At 41.4% G+C, this 26,186-nt stretch overlaps 1 protein-coding gene across 1 annotated transcript in view; it reads right to left on the bottom strand.

Moving 5' to 3' along the window:
* The window catches only part of PMAIP1 (phorbol-12-myristate-13-acetate-induced protein 1), a 442,512-nt gene that overhangs the window by 9,653 nt on the left and 406,673 nt on the right, over positions 1–26,186 (bottom strand). The gene's annotated exons all lie outside the window — the stretch shown is intronic.

The raw sequence follows: 26,186 nt of genomic DNA, 5'->3' as shown, positions 1-26,186 counted from the left end.
AATGCTGACCCACTCTGATTTTACTGCATGTCATCTGATCATGCTACCTATGAAAGGTTAAAGTCATAACATCTCCCTTATTTACACTGTCTATGGAAAACAATGGTCTGTGCTGCTGCAGTTCATCCCTAATTGCTCACAAAAAAAGCAGCAAAATGTCTGCAATCAAAAAGTAATTGACAGTCTCTGTTGAAAACCAGATCACTACATCATTAAAAGGTTCAGAGAGAATTTCACAAAAGACATGCAAAAAAAGCTAAGAACTTTGTGTTTAGGCATTCATGGTCAGCCTGTTTCAGACCTCTGTGTCTTTTTCTGAATCCTTAACTCCTCTTCGCTGCATGTTTTCTCATTTATGCAGTCCAAAATTCTTCAGGCAGGGATTGTCTTTTATTTCATGTAAGGAATGTGCCTACTGTGCCCTCAGCCCACCATCTAGCTTGAGGCCTCTGGACATAAAGAAATAAAAATATTATTACTGAGAATAATAGAATAATGAGTTGTCCTTAGAAACCTCATTAATGCCATATGCCCCACTGTGTGTCCTGTTTTTGTCCTCTCCTTTTGACCGATGACTGGGCATATGAAAGAAGATGCTTGATTCAGGGTTACCCTGCAGAGACTGGTTTGCTATTCTAACCAAGTTCTGGGAACAACAGTACATTTTTCATCTTGGAGAAACAAGATACAATAATAAAGAATATTAATCAAATATTGTATTGTGTTCTCATGTTTGGTGAGCCTGAAACTATTTTCCATGCTAAAGAAAATAAATAATTAATAAAGAAAGCTTTTTTTTTTGGGTAAAGGAACACAAGCTGAAAAACACCCTATAAAGTTACAAAGTAAAATGCAGTGTGTTTTTATAACAACCCTTGAAATGTTTATAAATATTGCTTATTTTCAGTACCATGGACTACTGAACATGACAGAAATGGCAATGCAGTGTCTGATTCATTTTTATACATATTTTTCTCACAAAACTTTGTTGTATATTCATCCAAGCACGCCACATGCCAGTTCTTCTCTGTTTGTCATAGTAACTGCAGCCAAATGCCATCTCAGCTGAAGCGAAGTGTCCTATGAAGACTGGAATGTATCACTTAACTCAAAAAAATAAGGAATTGCAATGCCAGTGTGTTCACTGTTTTTGAAAGGAAAAGCATCATGTTTTAAAGGATTCAATACGTGCAGGAAGCATACTTCAGGATGCCTCTCCTGGTGTTTTTTGTTTCCCTTACTGCACTGCAGACAGCCCCATGTTGTTATTTCCCCTTTTTTCACGTCCTAAGTGTAGTTTCCCTGCACTAGATACATTCTAGCACAATGGGAAAAGTGTTTTGTCCTATGCTATGTATAGTAATTTCCTCTGAAATGCTCTTTCATGCTGGAGAAAAAGAGCCTGTGCTGCCAGCCAGCACGAAGACCCATTTTCCAGCAGCCAGTCACTGCTGACAGAATGCTGCTTGGTTCAGAGACTGCTCATCCAGGAGGAAAACTGGTGTTATCAGTGGGAAGGCAGCCTTCAGAATAACACCAGTATGCATAGAGGAGCCCTTATCTCCCGTTCCAGCCAGAGGGAAACCAGCAGGTTTTAACTTTATAACATTCCTGTTACACAGCTCAGTATTCTCTCCTCTGGCAGGCCTGGTTCAAGTAAACATCTGTATGTGTGATTGTAAATAAGTGCACTCATAAATTAGAAATTCTTGCTAGTATGACTCTAACTTCTAGTGAGGCTGGGTCCAAACACTGCCCAAATAATCAGAGACTTTGGCTTTTATTTCTAAGGACATTAAAAAGCCGAACTCTGGCTTTAATGGGCTACGTATTTTGACACATAAAGCACTTCCTGCAGATTACTAAGCAACCTTAGGTGGATCCAGATTGGTTAGTTTATTTATTATTTGATCTCCCAAACAGCAAGAGCAGACCCATTCTCCAGGGTTTTACAGCACACTACAGTGAACACTTTAAGCTAAATTGAGACTGTAACTGCTACACAAAATTCAGAGCAATGGATTACAGTCTCCTAAATCTCAGCTTCGCTTTCTTGTATCTATGTATTAGCCATTTGGCACAGGCAGCAAGGAAAACAGTTGTGCTTTGCAAAATGCATTTCTTTCATATTTTGTTAATAGGGTCTTAACAGTTCATTGAATTCTTTGCTGTTCCCAAATTCTCTACTTTTATTTGTTCTTTGCTGTGTGACAGAGGTACAGCTAGTGAAGGAATTCAGTAGCATGCTTACTTTCAGCCTGCTCTGCACATGGGTAGTTCTTGAGTGCCAGAACCCTTACTGAGATGGTGGGGGTGACCAATAACATAAAATGGCAGACAAATTGAAGTAGAAACACACTTAAAAGGTAATTACAAATCTAGGTGCACTGTGTAGACAGTGGCAGATTTATCAAAATACCTATGGAGGTGGAGCTCCTTCATTAGCCACAAAAGTGAGTAATGAGCTCTGCTATCGGAATTGCTACTAAATTGTCTTTCAGGGGACATGGTGGCTCTCTCTGGCTGTATCCTCAGAGCTCCCCTGAGACACAAGGCAATTGGGGCTGGTGCTGATCTCTCTCACACAAGCTCAAGTTGGCCATTGAGTTGCATGAGCTGTGGCCTTCAGTGCCAATGAGCACAGGATAGGGCTCTGGGGCTTGGAAAGTAACAAAGGGCTGAGGCATCTTGCTCAGGTGATAGTTGTGTTGGAGCAATTACACTGCAGCAAAACTGAGTACAGGGCTCACCAGAGGTTGGGTTTCACTTTAAGCACTTTAGCTGGGAAGTTATAGGACAGTGGTATAACCTTCACAGGGTGGTGAGCGCTGCATTAGCCCAAATTTGCAGGCAGCTGCAATTATAACCAAATACACAAAAGTCTTGCCAGTGCAACATTCCACTTTTACTAAATTTAGTTAACTCTAAATCGCTAAACTCTAATGGCAGTTTCAGAAATCCCAATTTCAGTAAAATTTACACTCTCTACTGGAGTTTGTCCTGAGGGGAAGGCCAGAACAAGGCTCCTGCCTTCAGCTGTAGCTAAGAATCAACCTCCCCCACCACAACTAGTGCAGTAGCCAGAATTCAGGACTCAACTCTCCATCAGTTTGGTCCCCTTCACATCAGTAATAAACACATTGCGTATGCTACCTACCACTACCTTGTTATTTGGCAGGAACCCTTGAAAAAATAGAACATAAACACTCCAACAACACAGAACTATACTTTTTGGCAGATCCTTCTTAGTTAAACATGTCTAGGTCTGTAGGCAGTGGGCCCTCTGTGGGCAGTGGGCATCTCAGAGTTGGAGCACGTACATGGAGGAGCCCCGGCCTGCACAGGGAGTTAGGAGGCAGATTAAATCAGTCATCACTTGGAAATAACAACAATATAGAAGCACTGGTGACACAGGTGCAGAGTGAGGGATGACAGGAGCTTCCACTGCAGCCATAAATCTGAGGGAGAAGCAGATACCTCACCCCTAAAACTGTCTTTCCATAATGTGACCCAAGCCAGGCTGTGTCTCCTCTTTGGAAAACCTTCAGCTGCCCACAGACAGGTTACATGGTAGGGACTGCCTGGCACACTGAAAGATGGGGCAGGAGGAAGACTTGTGAAGCTGCAGATTTCCAGGCAAACTTATTGTGCTTCTAAATTCTCCTCCTAAATTACATTCCATTGTCTCTACTTCTTCTGCAATCCCTCCTTCCTCTTCCTTGCTGGCAGGAGGCACTCAAACGGGCTCAGCAGAAGCAGACGACAGGAGAGCTGTTGAATTGCCTGACCTGTCCCACAGGAAGGTGTCCCACCAGATAGATGCTTCACCAACTGTTCCATTTTCTTCTTCTAGTGAAGTTCAAGAGATAAAGGAGGATCATTGTCCCCTCACCATCATCCAGCAGGAGAGGGAAGAGGAAGAAAGGCAAGCTGAAGACTGCACATACAATCTCAACTGTAAAATTTATTCACATGGTTTGAAGGTATGGGGGGATTTCAAGGCCACCACTCTGCATCTCTGCACATTCTGGCATCACAGCCACCATCACAGGGCAGCCCACCCTGCTCAGGACACAATGTCACTACTGCATCAAGTGCAGTTGGAGCTCAGCCCTGCCATTCCCCCTCTTAGCCTATGCATAGTACAGGTCATATTCCTGCTGAATTTCAAACATAGACATGCCCCAGTTGATATACTAAGGCAGAAACGATTCCCTCTTCCATCACAAACTAATTAATTGACCTTGATAAGCCCAGAGGACATGTTAAGGCATGGCTTGTAAAGTTCTGCCACAGAAACTGCTATGGTGGGACAGATACATGAGAGACACTACAACTACAAACGGAATTCAAAAGCTACTGAGGACACCATAATAGTGTAGTAAAACCTCTGCCATGTGTCAGTACACCTGCAAGGGTGTCTGCAAACTTATGACAGTTCTTGGCAATGCTTCCACTGCAGCAGGCAGGCTGGTGGGCTACCATTAGCTAGGATTGCTGTGCAGGCATTGGTAGGATGGTGTGCAGGAGTGAGTAGTGGAGTGAAGCATGTCTTAGCTTTTTGGTTTCTTGGTTACTGAGACTGAAGATTTGGATGGAGTATCAAGTTTCTGGCAACAGACTTTGGGTCTCACATCAGTGGAGAGTTGAGAGATGACAGAGGCACATTCCTACATGCCAGAGTTCCTTGGGCCAAACATAACCAGCTTTCAGGACATCTGTCCCACATCAGTGACATATTACTCTGTCATATTTTCTAGCACTAGTATTCTCTAACTAATGAGACATGTGCTACATAGCTAATGATCTCCACATCACAGACAGGCACAATACAGCCACTATTTCAGAAAGTGTAAAATTTCATGACAAAAAATGAACCAAAGAAAGGTGTTTAAATAAATCTAACTTCTGATTAGGTCTCAGATTCCAAAATAAAAATTCATCTTCACCCCGATCAGCTGGGAAAAAAAAAACGTGAGATAGTCTGGACACAGTTAAAGTTCAGTGTCACCTTGGCTAAATAAAACTGAAAGCCACCTCAGCAGCATTTCAGACAGCCTTGTACCATTGCAGACACTTTTGAGAAGACCCTGGTTTACTGTGCCCAAAGCAGCACTGACATCCAGTGAAAATAAAATAAGAACTCAAGTGAGACACCATCAGTCACTGACGCCTGCAGATTCATGTAGCCCAGAGAGATCACATTGGAAACAGCTGCAACTGAGAAAACAAGTTCTTGTTTCAAGACCGTTTGACCAGAATAGCTGATCAGACACTGGCTTTGGCCTTTCCCCCTGAAACTGCAGCAGATTTTTTGTTTCTTTGTTTATGTAAAACAATAACCTGAGATAGGACATATTTTCAAAGTAAGTAGCGTAACACTTGTTGCCAGCAGAAGAACAAACATCTTTGATTGCTGAGGAGCTGTTGCAGCAACGCAGTGTTTGCATCATTCAGGTGATGAGGAATTCGGGACGAGTGATGGGATTTAAGTCAGAATTCAATGCAGCAGTCTTGTATGCTGAGTTTGCTGCTTTATTTGAAGAAATAACATTATGAACGTCAACACGAAATCGAGAAACTGGAGACCCATTTTTAGTGATGGGAAAAGCAGCTCTTATCCCATCTATTTTTACTTTAGAAAAAAAAAATAAGAAAAATAATTGCCTTTCTTCACAGAGCAAGTAGAATGATAAATCCTTCCAGTGGGATACAAACTCTAGACATTGATAAAACACTGCCAAAGACTATTCCTGATTCCTGTTTGCAATGAAACCAGATTGAAGTAGTGCACATCTAGCAGGTGAAAAAGCAAAATCAATCATACATGAGTCAGTTACTTTACTGAATGTAATAGCAAATGAGGGTTGTAATTTCCAAACCAGACAGTGAATTGGATGCTGGTTTCCCAGTGAGCACCAGAGGGATCTGAGCGAAAACATTGCCTGGGTCCTGTGATAAGGGAACCAAAGGTCAGCATTTTAGCTTCTGGGAAATACTTCACTGACCCGTAAGACCACCCTTTTAAAACAGGTAGATGGTGTTATGTGGCCAGTGTTACATCAAACTAATCTGCTTGAAAGAACACTTCTTTTCTTTCCCATGCCCACTTGAGTCCATGAGCATGTTCTCACACACCTGAGATATGCTGGAAGTCAGTAACCACTGTGCAGAAGAGGAAGTAAATGAAATCACATAATTATTTCTCTCCTTTTCTGTATTTCACAAGCATAAGCACATGATAAAAGATTGTGAGATGTCCAGATGCACATTTTTATGGGGACAACGGAACACCAGCCAGATATAAACAAAAGAGTTCGCCTTTCAGGTCACCATGTTCCTTCTTAAAGGCTTCTATTCATTCAGCTATTCAAAATATACCATGACAAAGTCATATTTTACCCTTCTTCTATTCCTTAAACTGGTCAAACTTCAGGATGTGGTTTCATGATCAGATAAACCTGAACTGTGGCTACACCATTACCAAAAGGGATGATCTCACTCTTTACCCCCTGTCCAGGTCCACTTTTCTGCTCTTTTCCTCCTCTGGGTTCAGCCTCCACAGCTCTATAGACAGGCAGGTACATACTGAGACAATCTGAATACTACTCATCCCCCTCTCCCAAATCAAAAATTAAGATCATCTGAAACTGACCATAACCAATTGTTCCTTCCCTGTCTGTTCACAGACAGGACATCTGGGTCACCATGCAGCCTGGGAGCCCACTACTGATCCTGCAACTGCAGGCACTATGCTTTGGGAGCCAGCACTCCCAAACAGGCAAAGACAATGTCAGAGAACACAGGAGAGGTGAAGAAGATTAGTGAGAATACGTATCACACCAGATGCAGGGAGCTAGGAAATGGAAAGAATGAGAAATCAAGATACAAACTGAAGATAGTGCAAGAGATAGTGAGAATAAGCGAGGCCAGGAAGGAACCTGATGATAAGGGAAAATCATTTGCCAGAAGAAAGGAGACAGAGACCTACACACAGCATGCACAGAAATGCAGTTTGCTGAATGCATGAGAAACAGAAGTGAAGAAAAGCAGCCAGCAAAGTTCCTTAGAACAGAGGTGATGGACAGCCAGAGTAAGCTGTTTGCAGCAGATATTCTACTTGTCAAAAAAACGAATGAGGATGTTACTCAGCTTGAGTAATGAACTTTATATCTATTCAATTTATTTATAGACAGAGAATTAAATCCTTCTTGTGCTCCCTCAAAAGTATGCACTGACACACACCAAGCATTGCTTAGTGCTTACATTTTCAGTTGTGTCATGAAGCAAAGATGCCACTACTCCTGGCTATTTTGCCAGTAGAGATCATGGCCTAACCAAGTCAATAAAATTGAAGTCAACAGTGGTTTTTCCATTTAATATCCTTCAGTGTCTGACTCTGCATTTGAAGACTGATGGTCAACATTAACTAATTAAGAAACGTAATAATATAAATAAAGTGGAACTGGAAGAAGAGGGTTTACCTTCAGTTTGACTGATTCCAGGGAAGAAGAGAAAATAATTTGCTTTATTAAAAGATAATGAAGAAACTACCACATAGACTAAATTCTTTCTCTTTCCCCCTTAACTTCAAGTCCATCATTTCAGAAAAGTAACTTTATATATAAAAAAATAGCAGTTCTGCTACCCAGCAAACTCAAGAGTGAAATACGTTGGCAAACTGTCCTTCCAGTGGAAAAGAGGGAGAGCAGTTGGTTAGAAGAGCTGAATGGATCAAAAAGAGATCTGAGTTACATCTTGGAAGAAAGATTTTTTTAAAATCTATTTCCCCTATGGGCAGCCTCATCTGTACTCTATTATTCCTATGCAACTGATATTGTGATAAAAGGTCACATACTATATGTTCAGTAATGTATAAGTCTAGAATAGGAGAATTGACTGTGCCACTGAGTCTTCATTTCCTGAAAATACGTTGATCATTTTTAAAGATGTCACTAGGCCTTCTTATCACTTTTAGTAATGCAATTTCTTATTCTTGAATCAGAAACCATGCAAAATACGTTATTTCCTTCTAACTGTATAATCATTCTTTGCCTTCCTTTCAGCCTGGACAGACTTCCGGTTAGTGTTCTTTTCTGGTGCCAGGAAATTCACAGCCTGGATCAGCCTTTTGACCTCTAATTCAGTGTCTTGTCTCAAATAGCAGCTGCTTCAAACACCTCTCTGATCATGGTGATACAGCTTACTCCATGGAAAGCTGCCTCCTACCTGCCATCCCTTATACACTGCTTGAATCCTTCGGAATTACTATTTTCTGTCATGCTTTGATACAAAACACCACCAACTGGCTGCATACCCTTGTGACAGGTCTCCTATCCTGAGCACACTTAGTTTCTGGTTCATGGGGAAGCTACCTTCTTCTTACAACCCCTCCATCATTGCCTTACAGAAAGGCTTGATGCCAATTAATACCAACAGTAAACCACCAGGTCAGAGGGCACCCTTGTCCCACAGATTTTAAGACCAATGGAAGTCATACTTACAAACCCTGGAGGAGAGCTGTGACCCTCCAGTTTCACACAAGCAGTCCTATAGCACTTGGCATATTTGGGGTGAGCAGCAGGTGCATGCTGCTTGTGCCCTGAGGTCTGTCCTCCCTTTTCCTCTCCCCAGAGCAGAGGGGTTTGGGCCCTGCTCTTCAGGACACAGATTTACAGGGATTTTTATGATACACGTGAAAACGCAGAATAGATGAAGTTGCCTCAAGAAACTGTGTCAATTTCCCACCATTATACCCCAAAAAACATTCTTCCTTCCCTTCACCAGAAAGTATTTGTTTCTTCCTTGTTTTCATGGCCATGCCAGTAAATTGCACTAGCAGCAACGTAAATGTAGTCTGTAGGACTACAAACTGCACCACAAAAATCACAATGGGCTAGAGACAGAACTTTATACTTTAATCCCCACTTTTTTACTGTGGCGCTTAGGTCCCTTGAGTAACTGAGCAGAAGAAGTAATTGCTCTATATTCAATATTAAAAATGGACAAAACAGATCCACATGGATCAGATTATTGCACAGCTAATAAACTTGTAGAGAAAACATGTAAGAAAATCACAAAGATTAGCAGTGATCAAATTCCACAGGATCTGTGGGTCAGCTCTGCACAGGAAGCAGACTGAAAAGAGTCAGACATTCAGACAAATGAAAAGAGATTTAACCTGAAACTGGCTTTAGGCAAAGCCACAGGAAGCCAAATATACATCTAAACACTACTCCATCTAAGAGTTTAAGATAGATTTTGATGCTTGCTTTGTAATATTTGTTTAAGAATGAACTAAGACATTGCTCTCTAGCTGCAGCAGGTTTATATGCAATCAGTCATATGTTGCTTAAGTTGCAGATCTTCCAAAAATAAGGAAAATATTATTAAAACCTGAAAGAAAATATTTTAGAATTATATTTCAATAAGCTAAGAAAAGATACCCAGGGCCAAATTAATCTGTTGCAATCACAGTGACCACAACAGAATTGCATTTGGAAAGTTTTTCATTAGCTTTGCCAGCCATGTATCTACATCTTATGAAACTAAACCTAATGCAATGAGCCACATTTCTAGTGCTATCTACTATCTTGCAAGCTTATTTGCTTTCACAGCCACTCAGAGGGAAACCTGTCAGTTCAGTTCTGTCATTGCATAGGGCTGACCTGCCAGTTATCAGAAGAAGAGCAACAGAGCTGATGAAGGGTCTGGAGCACAAGTGTGATGAGGAATGGCTGAGGGACCTGGGGGGGTTTAGTCTGGAGAAGAGAAGGCTCAGGGGGGACCTTATCACCCTTTACAACTGCCTGAAATGAGGATGGAGCAAGGGGGTGGTTGGTTTCTTCTCCCAAGTAACAAGCAATAGGACAAGAGGAAATAGCCTCAAGCTGCAACATTTAATCTAATCACTGCTCAGGTTAATCAGCAGGTGCTCAGCCTGACACAGCTGGGGGAGATCCTGCTCATGAGTGAGAACCAGGAATGGGACCGCCTGCTCCACCCGTTACGTGTCCATAGAATCACAGAATCCTGGAATGGTTTGTGTTGGAAGGGACCTTAAAGCCCCTCTCTGCCGGTTTAAAGCCATTTCCCCTTGTCCCATCCCTACAGGCCCTTGCTCTCCCTACAAGAAAAGAGGGAAGATCCCAGGATTTAAGGCAGTCAGAGCGCTTGGCTGCCGGCTCAGCCAGCAGAACTCTCATACGGTGTCCAAAGCAGTGACTCTGGTGAAGTCACTTGAGGTGTTCTTAGTAACTCCTAAAGCACCCCAAGAACATGATTGCCACCCACCTCGTTCCACGCTCATATGTCCACAGGCATCACCAGCACCAAGACACCGGGACAGGAACCACCAGAGGAGCTGCTGTTGCCTCCTCCACCAGTAGCTTGTGTTCCATGTGGCCATTGTTGTCTCCCGTTGCCCTGGTGATGGGTTCCATGGAGTTCCATGGCCTCGCACACCCCATTCCCACTCCAGAACCAGAGATGTTAGCAACTACATTCCTCCTTGTTTTTTTCCCCTTACACATGTGCATTTTTCAGATCATTTTGGGCCTGCCCTTACCACCCCGTGTGGCAATAGGCTGCTGAAGTGCTTTCCTTTTCCTGTCTTAAAACTCTCTCGATAGCCTACATCTAGTGCCACCTATTTCTTCTGTTGTGGGACATGCGAGAACAGCAATCCTCCACTTCATTTATCTGCCACCTTCTCGATTTCCTAAATTTAATTGTAAACCTCCCAGCTATCTCCTCCCGGACTGGGGAGACCCAGTCTGTGCTGTGGCCTCACACAGCATGGATCGATCTAGATGGTCAAGAGCATCTGCTTTTGAATGAAACTAGTAAAGCTCTTGGCTTTCAGCAGAAAGCAAACAGGCAGGAATTGTCATTGTTGCAGCATACATATATTCAGGATGAAACCCAGATGGAGAGTAGGCAGACATAAGGTTGGAAAGACAAATATTTAAAATCTCATTGAGTCTTTGAAATGTTGTTTTCTAATAGCATAAATAAATAATTAATTTAAAAAAAAAACACAACACTCCTCATTATGGACTTCACAGCATCCTAGAATTGTTTGGGTTGGTTTGGGTTGGAAGGGACACCTTGCACTAGACCAGGTTGCTCCAAGCCCTGTCCAAACTGGCCTTGAACACTGCCAGGAATGAGGCATCCACAACTTCTCTGGGCAGCCTGTGCCAGATCCTCAGCACCCTCGCAGTAAAGAATTTCTTCCTAATATCTAATCTCAATCTCTCCTTTGTCAGGTTAAAGCCATTCCCCCTGTCCTGTTGCTACACTTGCTAGAAAGCCCCTCTCCAGGTTTCCTGCAGCCCCTTTAAGGCACTGGAGCTGCTCTAAGGTCTCCCTTAAGGAGCCTTCTCTTCTCCAGACTGAACCAGCCCAGCTCCCTCACAGCAGAGCTGCTCCAAGCCTCGCAGCATCTCCATGGCCTCCTCTGGACTCATTCTAACAGCTCCATGTCCCTCTTGTGTTGAGGGCTTCAGAGCTGGACACAGGACTACAGGGGCAGGTCTCATGGGAGCGAAGTAAGGAGGGAGAATCACCTCCCTCAGCTTACACTAGATGTACATTACTGAAAGAATTTTTATGTTGTTAGGCACAGACAAGTTGGATTTTAGTTAAAACAGATTAGAGCATCTTCCATAGAAACTCTGGGAAAACTGTAATCACAAACCAGCCAGTGGGAACAGCCATTCCCTGCAGATCCTTTGGATTAGATTGCCCACCTGGAGCTGGAGTTATGCTGTCACAGATAATCATACTTATACACTAGCCTTGCCCTGGGGCAATCAAATTGTAATAAAGATTTCTCAGTCATCACCTTGTCACATTAGGCCTTTGCAATTGGTTTTAACAGGGCATTCAGAACTGCCAGGCTCCACTATGTAATGCGGTCACGCTAAAATGTAATGTACAGAAGCCCTCTAACTGAAACTACTGGTTAGAAACCGTGAGATTCAAATATACAGTATAGTGACTGCAAAGTAATGAAGCCCACAGCATTTCTAAAATAAGTCACAAATGTCCTGACAGGAACTGTGGCAAGGAATAACCTCGCTTAGCTTAATGAAAAGCCTTAACAACATTCTCCATATTTCCTGTCTTTTCTAGCATGAAACAGTATTTTGCAAAGCAAACGAGGAACCAGCTGACATTTTTTCCCTTTCAGATTCCTTGCAAAGCTGAGGGTCTAAACAAATTGCACTCACATTTCAGAAGACATCAGCCTCCCACCCTGAATGCGCATCTGCCAGATTTCAGCCTGAAAGATATTTGGGGCTAGGGGGGTTGACATAAAATGTAAACTTCACTGGGTGTTGTAACAGAAGCACTGACAGCACAATGACATCAACGCAATTCTATCTTGCTGGATGTTCCATAGGACCAGCTGTCTTTCGCAGCTCCTGGTTTGAAACCAGGAACTGCTGAGATGTGCTGTTTCCAGCCCTATCTTGTGTTACTTGCACTCGGTGTAAACCCCTTCCGAGGACTCGGGGCCCCTTTCTTGCAAGCTGATGCACGTGAGCCTGCACAAATTCAACATTATCCTCAACAGGGCTTTGTGTGGGTGTCAGAGTTTGCCTGAACAGATCACTTTGCAAAATCAAAGCCTAAGAGACTGCACTTAAGTGCATTTTCATCTCTGTCTCCTCTCCTCCCTACAGCTGGGACCTACTATCTCTCCCCCTTAAAACATCCCTCCTCTTCAACTCAGTCAATCAGTCGAGGCTCATATCCCAAAGTTCTCTGCACTGAAGTACAGACTTTCTTGATCTCCATCTTTTTATTCAGAAAGCAATATGCCTCATTCACCAGTTTTTTCTTCTCCTCATTACCAACCGCTTCTTTAACCCCATTAAAAGCTCAGTCTGCTGCCCAGTGGATCAGCTTAAGATCAGCCTCACCTCATCATAACCTCCAGGTCTGGATCACAGCTGACACTTTCATGAACTAGAACAGGGTTAGGCTATCTGATTCCCCAGACAAGGATTTGAGTCTTAGGGTCATATGTTTATGATCAAATTCTATTCTAGAATAAACTTCTTACAGATTTGTTTTTAAACTTACAAAAACCCTTGTTTGTACTAAGCTCTTTAAAATGCGTTTCTAAAGAAAAGCTATCGGTAGTGTAACCAGCAAAACTGCCCTTTTAAGACTGGTGTAGCAGCTTTCACTTTGAACATTTAATTTCAAGGCCAAACTTGCAAATCTACAGATACCATGACATGGGGGATCCTTAATTCTCTTTGATTTCAGAGCCTGGTTTTCACTGTTCTTGTTGCTGCAATAGTAAGAGTCAGGTTGTTTGGCTTTTGTGATTCAAAAAAAAAAATGTTGCTGGAAACTAAATATTTGGTAGGAATTTTTGTTAAATCTTTTGCAAGGGGCTCTGCAACCTAGTTCTCAATGAATCAGTTTGTCACAGAAAGGATGTGGTTGGAAGATGATCTGCAGATCATCTAGTCCAACCACCCTCCTGAAAGGGGACAAATGGAGGACATTAACCAGCATCATGCCCACCTGGGCTTTGAATATCTCCAAAGCTGAAGACTCCACCAGCTCTCTAGAGAACCTATTCTGGTGTTGAATTGCCCCTGGGATAAAAAGGGGGTTGTATGTTTAAACAAAATTTCCAGTATTTCAAGTTTGTGCTCACTGCCTCTTGTCCTTTCCCTAAGAGGTGTCTGGCTCTGTCATCTTTAGTCCCCTTCATCAGGGGTCATATGCATTGATAATCCCTCCTCAATCCTTCTCTGCTTCAGGCTCAGCAGACCCAGCTGTCTTGGCCTCTCCTCACAGGACAGATGCTTCAGTCCCTTCATCATCTTTGTGGCCCTTCATTGGACCCAGCTCAGTAAATCCATCTCTCTCATCCCGGGGCATCCAGCACTCCAGCTGAGCTTCACCAATGCTAAGCAAACGGAAAGGACCACTGCTCTTGACCATTTGCAATCGCAAATAAATCCTCGTCATGAGGAGCAAAGCCACACAGCTGATCCTCCCTCTGATCTCAGTTCCTCACCTCTTCTCATGGACACCCTAAAAACTCCAGTGATTGGTCCTCCTGTACAGAGTTATTTGCCAATGTTTTCACTGGATTGGGGCACTCATGAGGTATTTACCAGTTAATCCCGGGTCTTGCTTCTATCCAAAGCAACTCCCTTGCATAACAAATTTCCCAAGTGTGCATATCAAATCCAGAACTCCATGGAGGGGAAGGCAGGCATGTTTCCACACTGATTTTTCCAGCTCCATCCACTACTACTTGCATTCCTGAACCTGCAATGTTTTGTCTCACAGACATCATCTGATTTTCCTTCAGGATGAGGTTTAACTCAATTTCTTTTTTTTTTTTTTTCCTTACGGTGCATTTTTCAGATTGGCAATTTTAGAATACACTCTTTTTTGCACTTCCCTGTGTTTAGAAAACTGGAAAGAAAGACCCAATATTGTCTGAGAACTCACACTGGATGAGAGATCTTCCTTTATGTCTGTAAATTCTATACAAGCTAGAAAGCATAAAACACTCTACAATCATTGGATTTTAAATGTGAAGAGAGGCTGCTTATTTTTTTGCATTTCACTGTAACGAGGTAAGTCTCTGTTGGTCAATAAAGGTTTTTGCTCAGTTATCCTCAGCAATTAGCTCTGGTGAAACTCTTAACTACACAGAATAGCTTCTTGTTGAAATGCATATTTGGCATAACCCTGAATAACTTACTAAGCAGTTAGATTTTGCTCCTTTCCTAAATCTTTACTAAAGATTCCCCTTTCATGCTAAAGAGAAGGAAAAAAAAAAAGACAAACACCAACCTGAGCAGCAGATGTACTAAAGAAATGTACCTTCCCACTTCTATTATGGGAAATATTCACCTGGCTTTCTCATTGTATTTTATAACCAGACTCTTTCCTGAAGCTTTCTGTAAGTACCATGGTGAGAGGTATATTGATTTAGCTGAATGCGGCAGATCTTTTTCAAAAATGTAAATAACAAAACAACCCTCTTTTTTTTTCTCATTTTTTCCTGTCCTCAATCCTGTAAACCCCACGAATCACTTGAACATGAGTAAACAAGTTATCGCTAACAAAACAGATGCGCTTTGATGCCCTACTAACAGTATCTCTTGGCTACAATTCACACACAGACTCCCCACCTGGTGCATCCCAACTCCCTTCTGTCCATCTGCTCCCCCCCAGCAGCCAGTCCTCATGCACCTACCACACAACAGGGAGTTGCTTAATTATACCGTGCCTTGGTTCTATGCAATGCAGGAAGCCTGCACCCCAGGGACAGGTACATGCATTATAACTTCTGAGACACATAAAAGGTGTAGTAAATTCAGTGGCTGAGGCCCTTTTGAACTGACAGGATTTAAAGTTCAGAGCAGGGATGGGGACTCTCAACATGTTCAATCTTCACAGCTTTTGAAAAATGCTAAAGGGTTTCTACCTGCAGACCCACAGAAGAGGTGTAGGAATAAGATGCATCTTGTCATTGATGCAATCCAGACCTATTTATCCCTACCTTTCCATCTAAATAACCTCTAAAACTAGAAAACATATTGCAATTTATCACAGTTTAACAAGATTGAAAAATTCTGATCTTTTCCAATATTTAATTGAAGTAGAACAAATTATAATGTTCACCACTTTTCAGTGCTAATTTTCTGTTTCTCCCTTGTCCTCCCAAAAACAGCAACAGAAATTATGTGTAAAAAACTGTTTGTTTGTTTTTTTTTAATTAGTTCTGGGCTGAGATCAAGTTTCTAAATGGAAGCAAATTTTCATTTCCAACTTATAAGCTCAGAAAAACAGCTTATAATGGGAATGCTGACACAATTCTAAGTGGAGTGACATGAATGGCGCCAATATAATGTAGTCAAAACATGTGGGAAATCAAGTATTTTGTTTCAGAAGGATATGAAATTCCCAACTCAGAATAAAGTATATGTCTGGTATTTACTGGATTCTACCAAACTTAACAACTTTGCAAAACGTACAAGTGCTTCAGGGAGTATAGGATTCAATCGCAATTCAAAACCGCTTCATCTTGGCCACATTTGAGACAAAGGGATTCACGAGCCACAGGGGATAGCTTCTTTCCTTCCGCCAGAAACTCAAGTGGGCTTTATCCCAAGCGAATAATGGTAATAGATAAAATAGGAGTTTAGCAAAAGATCTGCCTAGCAGAAGCGTTCATAAGCCCACATAAAATCCAAAATGTTATAAACCACTTAGAATGATAAACTACATCGTAACTACACAGCCTGGGAACCAAAACGATATACCAAAAAGGAAGAGGATGGGAGCTCATACATCTTTGAAAGTCAGCAGAGGTAGTTTCAATGCTGACATGAAGCAGAGCCTTAGATGAGATATTATCATGTTATTCTTTATTTGTTGTTAAGCACTGATGCTGTATTCTGTTCTTTGCCAGAGAGCCCTTGTCCTAATGGATTTACAGTTGCAGGCCCTCAGCCATTTCTTCCAGCCAACTCTTAAGTCTTCTCAAACTCCTAATGTCAAGATGGATAAAGAGATCTGCCAACACAGTGATTGCATGATAGAGCACAATGGAGAAATGATACAGTGCTACAAATACAGAAAGAGTTAATTGCACTTCTACAAATCTCTTACTTTGGGAAATACAGAGAAAGGAAATGTTTAAGAATGATGTGAATGGGAAGAGATGGATTAGTGAAACAATGGATTAGTCCCCTCCTGAGGACAAGAAAACTGGCACAGAGTAGAGAACTGCAGAAGACACAGAGCTCTACCCAGCCTCTTCAATAAGACAGACACAGGAAGGAATAGCCATGAAAAGCAAAAGGAGCAAGAGGGGTTTGTACAGGATAGGTAGCTATTGTGACCCCTGGGCAAAAAGAGCAAACAGAAATTAAGGAAAACCTAATGATTTGCATTTGCCAAAAAGAGTTGCCCCTTTGCTGTGCAGCTGAGGGCAGGTCTGATGAAAGGCAGAGGAGCATCAGTCCTGCCCTCAGCTGCAGGCCATACCCTTCGTGCTGACACAGGCATTCATCTGATGGGAGAGGGATCATCTTCCCTCAAAAGAAACTTACCTGCTGTTCCTGATGGGTTATTTTTCTGCCAGATTAGCCACTTGAAATGCAATGGAGAGAGGAATGGGACAGTATCTTTTCTACATCAGAGAGCCAGTAAATTGGTTTAGCCCATTTCCCACCTAGGTGTAACCCTCATCTGCACACAAAAGCCCTTCAGCTTTGCTGGGGTGGGGGGAGAGGTCCAGGATGCAAAACCACTTTTGCAGGCAGGAAGCTGCCTCCCTCACCTCTTTGATGGGTACATGCTTGAGTGCAAGCACAACTGAACGTCAAAGGTCTTATTATTAAATCTTGCTTTGTTAGCTTCTTTTCACAAGGCCTAAAATGTAGGAAATTATTAGGAAAAATTAACCCTGGTGCGCAGCTAGCAACATGGGTTTCACTGAGCAGTCACAAATACAAGAACCTGCAGCCTCTTGGTATTAGCTACCAAGTTTCATGTCAGAAATCAACATCGCATCAGCACATTTTAAGCAGGAACGGCCAATTGGTTTCTCAGTTGTTAATATTTAAAATAATGCTGACATCTAGTGGCAGGCTGCACTCATACATGTCTGTGCAGGGCTCTCTGTCCAGCAAGATCTTTACCCTTTGGAATCAACAGGCTCACTTGGAAGCGTCATGGCTCTCCCAGTTGGGCACTGTTCAAACAAAGAAAATACATCCTAGTTCTACAGAGATCATAAATTCAATTTAAAGAAATGGGTGGGAAGAAAGGACAGGAAGAAAATATTATTCCCCTTTTGCTTCTCCTCTTGAAATTACCACTGAACAAAAGAAATTATATGCCAGATGATTAAAAGCTGATGGGGTCAAGACTGCAGCCAACTAGAGCTGAAGAAAACTAAAGCAGAGTCCAGACTTTCCCAAAAATCAGGTGCTTGGAAATGGTCATATTTGATGAGCTGGAGTGAGGCACAGTGAATACTGGCCCTACCCCAACGTCTCCTTGCTGTGAGCTAACAGCCCCCTCAAAGCACATAGCTGCTGGCTGGCTCTGCATTAGAGCACTGATGCTCCTGCTCTTTCAAGGGGAAGACTTGCTGGGTTGAAGTGTCTTAAGTGGGCCATGTACAAAGGGAACACACCCAAAAGAAGCAGCCAGACCTCAAAAGGCCCCAAAGATAGTCAAAGATGAGCCTGAATCCCAGCTAGCACAAAGATTAACAATGTCTTATACTGTCTTATCTGGACAGTGAGCTTTCTGTTGAAAGACCTATAAGCTACAAATTAAATAAAGCTATGCAAAAGTAAGCCTATTCATAAGAAGTCCTGCAGAGACAATTTGTGTGGCTCCCTTTCTGCCTCCAGACTTCAGTTCTGCTCACTTTAAGCGCCAGAAAATCGGAAAAACCTAAGTAGATACATCTCCAGCAAGTTGATATAACTGTCCATACATCCCTCCCGCATTGCATTTGCCTCCTACTATGCCAAAAAGCAAGAACAGACCCTTGCTTATGCAGCACATTTAAATATTCCGGTATAAGTTAAACATCAAGCCCTTAAAGATGAGACTGGAATGCTTTGTATATATTCACATGCTAAACTGTGAGGTGGTTCCCTGTCTTCAGATATATGCAAAGCTGGTCGGAAATTTTCTTAAAATGTTGATTGTTAGTAAAGCCTTTGATGATAGAAGAGCGGAGACTGATCCTCCATCTTACCTGATGCAGGAAAAAATCAGGTAATAGACTGATGAGCAAATCATCTTCCTCAGGATGGAGAAAGAGTTGTGGCTCTTTCTAGTGACAACAGGCACATATTCATGTGGAAACAAGTTACTGGACTAGACATATAGTTTATACAGCTGCTCTTGCATTATTTTTTTTCACCAAGGATAGTTCAAAGAGACTATCACTGTATTATGCAACAGTGCCTTGCCTCATTTCAGAGCCGAGTTAGGTGAAGAAAAGCTGTTCTCCTTTTTCCAGGTGCTGGAGGGAACAAGGAACAAAGCAGACAGCAAAATCTCATAGGTGACCCAAGTGCATCCCAGGAGGTATGCCCACTGGCACAGAGAAGCTGACAGGGATGAAAGATAGTTTAGGGATATTACAAAAGGCAGGACCATGGCAAGGTCCTTCAGGAAAATCTGTTTGTAGCAGAAACTGAATTCACAATCCATATCACAAAAAATACTATATTTAAGTACCAGAAGATATATGAGCAGAGCCCACCCCATCAGAGGATGAGCCATGAAGTCCACATACAGACAGCAGACAGCAAAATCTTCACAAATTTCGCAAATTTTCTTATACTTTACAGCAGTAAATGCTCATTGTTGTTTGAACTAGTGAAATCCTGAGACAACAGAGGCATTAGGTGGCTCATGTGGCCTGCACTGCTTTTCAACTCATTGCTCTGACAACGTTCCCATAGGCTAAAACTAAACTCTTAGCAGTACTAAACACATACTACTCTAAACATCTTGAACCATTATCTTGTTTTAACATATTGCTCAAAGTAGTCATATTGAGACTAAAATACATCTCCAAAACACTGGCCAATTAAGTCATCAAACGGAATGACTTAAATTGACTTCCTGAGGGCTAAAGTCAACTGTTCTCTAATATTCCCAGTCCCACCATTAACACAGTAAGAGGGTGTTAAGACAATGCTTTAATTTCAACTCTCATTACTTTGAAAACAATTACTCAAATCCCTGTTTCACTAAAGTCAAAGTATTGACTGAAGGTTCATGTGTCAAGAAGCAGTGGAAACATTCACTTCATTCCTAAATGCTGCAAGTGACTCCACACTACTAGCAGTAGTAGCAGTAGAGCACTTAAGCAAGCTTTATTCGCAACTATTTGCTGTCATAACCCAATACTATCTCTGAGCTGACTTTACTCTTTATACAGTACAGTCCTGTATAAAACAAGGAGCAGGCTGACTCTAAAAGACCAAGAAAATATCATGGAGATTTAGAAACACTTTGAGGATTCCAACCCAACAGCTCAGCATTGTTATAAGTCACAAACATGCAGATTTTCAGTAGTTCTACAACAAATACTTGCAGTGACCTTTCTAGTCTACAACATGCAAGAAATCTGAGTGCAGATTGAGCACTTAGTAGCTGTTGCAGCTGATTTATTAAGAGAAGTCATTGCTGTGGAGATAATTAAAAAGGTTTTATTAATGATTAAATTATCAAATGATTGAATGGGAATTAAATGGTGGTTAAGCAACTACTGAATTGTAATTTAACAGTGATTTGGCAATTATTTACAGGATGATTTAAACAGTAATTTAGGCAGTGGTCAAATACTGCTACTTACTACACTTCTAATAATTAAGCTATAGCTGGATATATACAAATGTTGATAGCATACAATATACTTTGAGATGAATGTAAGCAAAATGCCACTTACCTCGCTGTAGGTGCTTGGCTGAAGAGTTTCTCAGTCTCCAGGAGCAACATTGACAGACATCCATGCCCTTGGGCACGCTGCTGTACAGGAGAGTTCAATGAGCCTGGTATTTATAGCATGAAGCCATGGACTTGTAGTCAAACCCTCCTTGGCGCTTGTGCTCCTAACTCCTGATGTGTATGGACTCCTTGGCCCCTGAGAGGATGCGTCCTCACATGGTTCTCACAGTTTGCACAACAGGCCTGGTGTAGGTCAGGCCTGCTTGACTGTGATGCCTGAACCAGAGCGCTGCTCACTCATCCACAGGGCTTTAGCCACAGTGCCACTTGTAAACTCACCGGTGCATGCATACGCTGCACTAACCTCTACTGAATCATTACTGAAGTATTGTTGCCAGCTATTTACACAGAGGTTTGGCTGAATATTTGTAACAGAAAATGTAATACTAAAAAGCAATTATTGAGATTTGCACAGGAAAAAAATATACACACTGTTGAAGATTGACCAACAAATTGTGAAACTGTTTTATAGGGTTTCAGTTGAGATCTCCTATACTTTTAATGTGAAAAGCAAGCAGTATGGGTTATTTTATTCCACTTCTTTACACCTTTCATACATGTTGCATTCAAAAGATCTGTAATGAAACAAAAAAATATGCCTGGTAACAGGACAGTATTACCTCACCTTGCACCAGGCCTCCCATCCTAAGCACTGCAGCCATCGATGATGCCTACAGAAGTGTATTAGCAATGACTCAAACAGAACTGAAAATTACCTAAACTGTATGTCAATTTCAGATTTACGGATTTCTTGACTATGTGCTCATCTCAAGGTTCTTGGAGACAAAACGATGCAAAATCAAATCTTCCATTAATAAAGCTAAGTATCCATCCAAATCTGACTCCAGTAGAACACACCAAGAATGCTAAAAAAAAAAAAGTCAGTTGTGCTCTTCAATAACACGGCAGACTGCTGATGCCAAAGTTCCAAGGCAATACTGACCTAAAGCAGATCAAACTCATTGCCCAAAGCACAGAGGAGCCCCTTTGTTCCAGAACTGCCACATAAGAAGTCAACAGGTCTCTTCCTTCACCTTCCATCTGTGGAAGGCTCCGAAGTTCTCGCAAAGCTTCGCAGAAATTTACCTATTCAGTTAAAATGAATGCTTTCGTGTATCAAAACCATAAATAAACCACTTAAAAACTATATATTGGTATAGATACAGTTAGCTTTAAAAGTTCTCTGGTGCCAAGCACAGTGTTTATCAAGGCAGATTTCTAAAAAAAAAAACAACAAACAAACATTGCTATAACATTTACCAAAATATTACACAAAAAAGAATATGCCTGGTGAACCTGTATTTGAATAGCAGTTCTGTGGTTTTTAACAGTCTGGAGTTTAGTGTTTGCTTTCAAAGTGAGAAAAATACTGTTTCTAGAATATGTCCTGAAAAAGTTCAGAAAACAACTCACTTCAGCTGCACGTTTCCTTCTCTTCACTTTTTCATGTGGCACATTGCAAGCTTGCAATTCTGTAGTGTTAATAGGCAGCTCTCTCTTTTCAAGTCATTCAGACTAAAGAGCAAACAGACTCAGGCAGATAACAATCTAGGAATCTAACAAAATCTAGTAAGAAATGCAGCCATGCATAACCTTTGCAAGTTCATTTTCAAAAGCTGCAACTGGACCATGTTAAAAAGGGAGTTGCAAAACTCCTTAATGATCAGAGACAAAAAAAAAATCATTTTGATTTCCTGCAAAACAGTACCATAAAATTAAAATACCAAGGCATGAACTAATTTATAGGAGGTACCAAGAAAATGCCTAGGTAACAGGTTACAAAAACCTGACCCCAAACCCCACAATGTTTGTTCAAAAATGTTTTAACAAATAAACCACAAACATTTTCCACAGGTTACTACAAAATGTTTTAATGGATGAAAGTCACATTACTACAGAATAGTTGCGTAACAGATGGTGAATGGAAAGAGGGAAACGATACACACTTTCCCTACACAGAGGAGTGACTCAAGAGTGATTAGCTCTCCCACTACTGAAACAGGCCTACAACATATACCGAAAAAACTCTCTAGAAAAAAAAGGGAGGGTGAAAAGTATTGTATATGTAGGGACAAGCATATTGCAAATTAACGCTGTCCAAATTTTTCTTTGAATAGACAGGAGCATTTATGATTTCATCAGAATGCTGTTCATGTCCTACACGGCACTGTAGGAACTTTTCAGGCTCCCCAGGCAACTGTCTTTTCTTTCCATTAACCAAACAATCGCAACTACAAATACCACTGTTTATGGCAAGCAGAAATCCAGGTGAAAACTCTATTCATTTTAACCTGAGAATAGTCTCATTGCGGCTATTTTCTGAGTTGTTAATAATTCACTTCAGGGGAAAAAGCATTTCACCAGTTCTTTCATTGCAGACAATAATCCAAGCTAGTATGAGGAAAATTATTTCCTTTGGGAAGTATCATGTCGGCTGGAGTAACCCAACTCTTTTAAGTATATTTTATCACAATGCCGAAAAAAAACCCAACATATATATAAAACCACTACCATTAATTAGCCAGTGTTAGCAACAGCAGCTTCATCTGCCAACTACAATCAGGATCCAATTCCTCATACTCTAGTAACATGAATGCAGCTAGAGATTCTTGTGTTCCAAGGAATGGAAGGATATTTCCAGTCAGAATACAAATAGCAGAGAAAATGCAAAGGCAGCTGCAGATATCAGTAAGAGATGGCAAATGAAAAGCAGACTTAACAGCAGAGCCCTGCAGAGCCATTTCATGTTGAGATAGCTGGCAAAACGCTTCAAAGATTACATAAAAATCAACACCACAAACACACAGCAAAGTTTTATTGCTACATACCACCTAACTTCAAATTCCAAATAGTTAATTGTTAGGGTCACATCTTAGGTCTCAAGTTTGTTGTCAATATGCAGTGTCATTCACCTCTCCCTGAGATATACTGTGTGTTGACTTAGCAAACAGCCCAACTTCGGAGTCTTTCTAGTCCTAAAATGTAATGGGCTTTGTTTTCAACGGCATGAAAATTATTCTGACACTTTAGCCCATTAGCAAAAGTATAAATCATTTAAACTCTTCAGGTGTGAAGGAGATCTTAAGATAACACACAAGTAACAGGGTTATGTAGGAATCTTACCATTTCTTTACTTCAGAAGTTTTTTATCTCATTAACTTCTGTGAATTGATAACAGAAGACTACTAGGCACAGTAGCTGTGTCAGTGACAGTAGATAATGGTCCGTGGTGAAACACACAAAACCAGAGAAGTACTGTTAGGCATGTGTTATGAGAACATAACCTTGAAAACAGCTGAGTTAACACCGCTGTTAGCAAAAGGGAGTCTTATACCACTTGCAAGACACACGAGGTAATGGTCCATTGGTGGCTCCTTCCTAAAAATCCCCTAAAAGTCCTGCAGTCAGCTTTGGAAATCCCCAAATAGAGACCCTTTTGTAATAGCTCCGCAGTTGCGGCAAATAGCCATAACTGGCCACTCCTTCTGATGTAGGCTGGCCACCTACGTTGGAGTAAGTATGCACTTTTGCTAGCATAAAAGCCCAAGCTTCATGCAATGTGTGGAGGCAGAACCTCCTACCACCCAGACCAATGCTGCCTCTGCGGGGATGCCCGCTAAGGTTGAGCCTGCCACCTCGCACACCACAATGCGATGATGTCTCTCAGAGCTGGTTTCCTCACTGGCATCACATGGTCTTTGGGGTCAAGAAAAGCACTCACCAAAAATATCCGTCACAGTTTCTTTTACCCTTTGCTGGCTCTTCCTCCCTCTCTTTTCCTGTAGTAATAAACTAGTTGGGGTTTTTTATCCACTGTGTCTCTTCTCTCTCGCAACCTGGAATCCTTGAACTCTGGAAGAGTGGCCAAGGAGGTATAAACTTTATTTCTTACTTAGCCTTACCAAATACACCTAGAGATTTCCAAGAACAGCCTGTTCATTCCACCAATTTTTGCAGTTTTTACTGAGATGAGGCACAAAATCACAAAATGAAATAGAAACCTTTGTAAATAAGTAGAATCAGTTTTAACTAATATTGATAGCGTTGTAACAGTAGCAATGGAAAATCAACTGAGGCGCACGATTCACAGAAAGAAAAAAAAAATAAGAGTGTGGCTAGAGAACATACTGAGAATTCTTGTGTAAGATAAACCACTGTAGTTGACGTAGTTGTAGGTCCTTATGACCTTATTACAAAATGAGTGTAAGAAAAACAGGACAGTAAAACAGGAGGTGGGGATGGGGAGTATCTGGGAACAGCAGGTGTCCAGGATGGGCTGCAGCTAAATTAACTGACAAGTAGAAAGACAGGATGATTGCTATGACTGTGGTGTTAATGAACCAATCAAGCTGGTATAAACATCCACTGCACATGCATCAAAGGCTGCCAGAAGTGATGAAGATTGTTAGAAGAAGTAAACGACCCTCAGAAACCACCACCACATTTTTGTATGCATGCGGGGAACTTCCTGAAAAATGATGTAATTCATAAGTATCCTCGTGAATATGCATGTATGTAAATAATTAATATGTATGCTTAGCAACTATATAAGGACAGCTTGTTTAGCAATTCGGGGAGACACACTAGGAGGAGCTATCCCCCATGTCCCCCGGTGCCACAATAAATAATACCTGCTTGTCAACTTAAGCTTTGTTGGCAAGTTCCTAGAGATTTCTCCAAATCATCACAGAAAGCTCTATTCACCTTTACGACTGAGAGAACACCTCCTTCCAAAAACTTGAGTCCTCAAGCCAACCTCAGCTCCTACCTCATTTGCTATCCTATTCATGATTAAGTATAAGGATCCAGTAAAAGTGAGAAAGTATAATGAAAACCTAGTTAAGCAGATCTTAACAGAAAAATTATGGCATTTTTGTTAAATGAAGCACAATACCAAGGCAACAGCTGTCACCAAGTTCCAGGCCTTTCCATTATTCCCATGACTAATGGCATGTCCTTCTGCTCACAAGACAGAGCAATTTAAGCTTCCCTGACAAACCACCACTAAGCCAAGGACCATTTATCTCAGTTCTTCAGCAGGTGTCTTCACACTTTTACATGACAGTACCAAGTTGAGAGCAGGGGACACACAGGCTTGCTTCGCAACAGGAAAAATTGCCTATCAGATTGCTTTTCCATGAAGTCACCAGAGCTACAAAGGCGAATCCTATCAGTAAGTGGACAGCAGTACACATGGAATAAGTAGGACACGGTAACGCTCCATTTCTTCCCTTTGAGCCACAGTAATTTCTGCTTCTGTGACTATAAATTGCTTATCAACATTACTTGAAGAAAAATCCATTCAGTTCAAGGCTACAGTTAGTTAATCCACTCCTGTACAAACCAGTCACAGCATGCATGTGAAAAACAAATACCCTTCCCAGAGAAGCCTACACTGACCTAACTTACCAATGATAGTAAATAAATGGGTGAGAAGCTTTTCCCCATCTCAACTATGGTTACATTTACTGTCAGATCAAAAAGAAATTCCACTGAAAAAGATAATCAGCCATTTTCTTAACAGTAGCGATTTATTAGGCACTTCCCTTCTGTTTGATGTTTGGAAGTGTGTTTACATCTTCTTATTATTTACATGACATTTGCCATACTATCATAGTGAAAAACTTCTATCCCTCCAGGCTACA

This window comes from Pezoporus occidentalis, unplaced genomic scaffold, assembly GCF_034315485.1.
Source record: "Pezoporus occidentalis ecotype Australia unplaced genomic scaffold, CSIRO_AGI_Poc_V1 ctg162, whole genome shotgun sequence".
Classification (NCBI taxonomy): Eukaryota; Metazoa; Chordata; class Aves; order Psittaciformes; family Psittacidae; genus Pezoporus; species Pezoporus occidentalis.
This window is presented reverse-complemented; position numbering and strand designations above follow the sequence as displayed.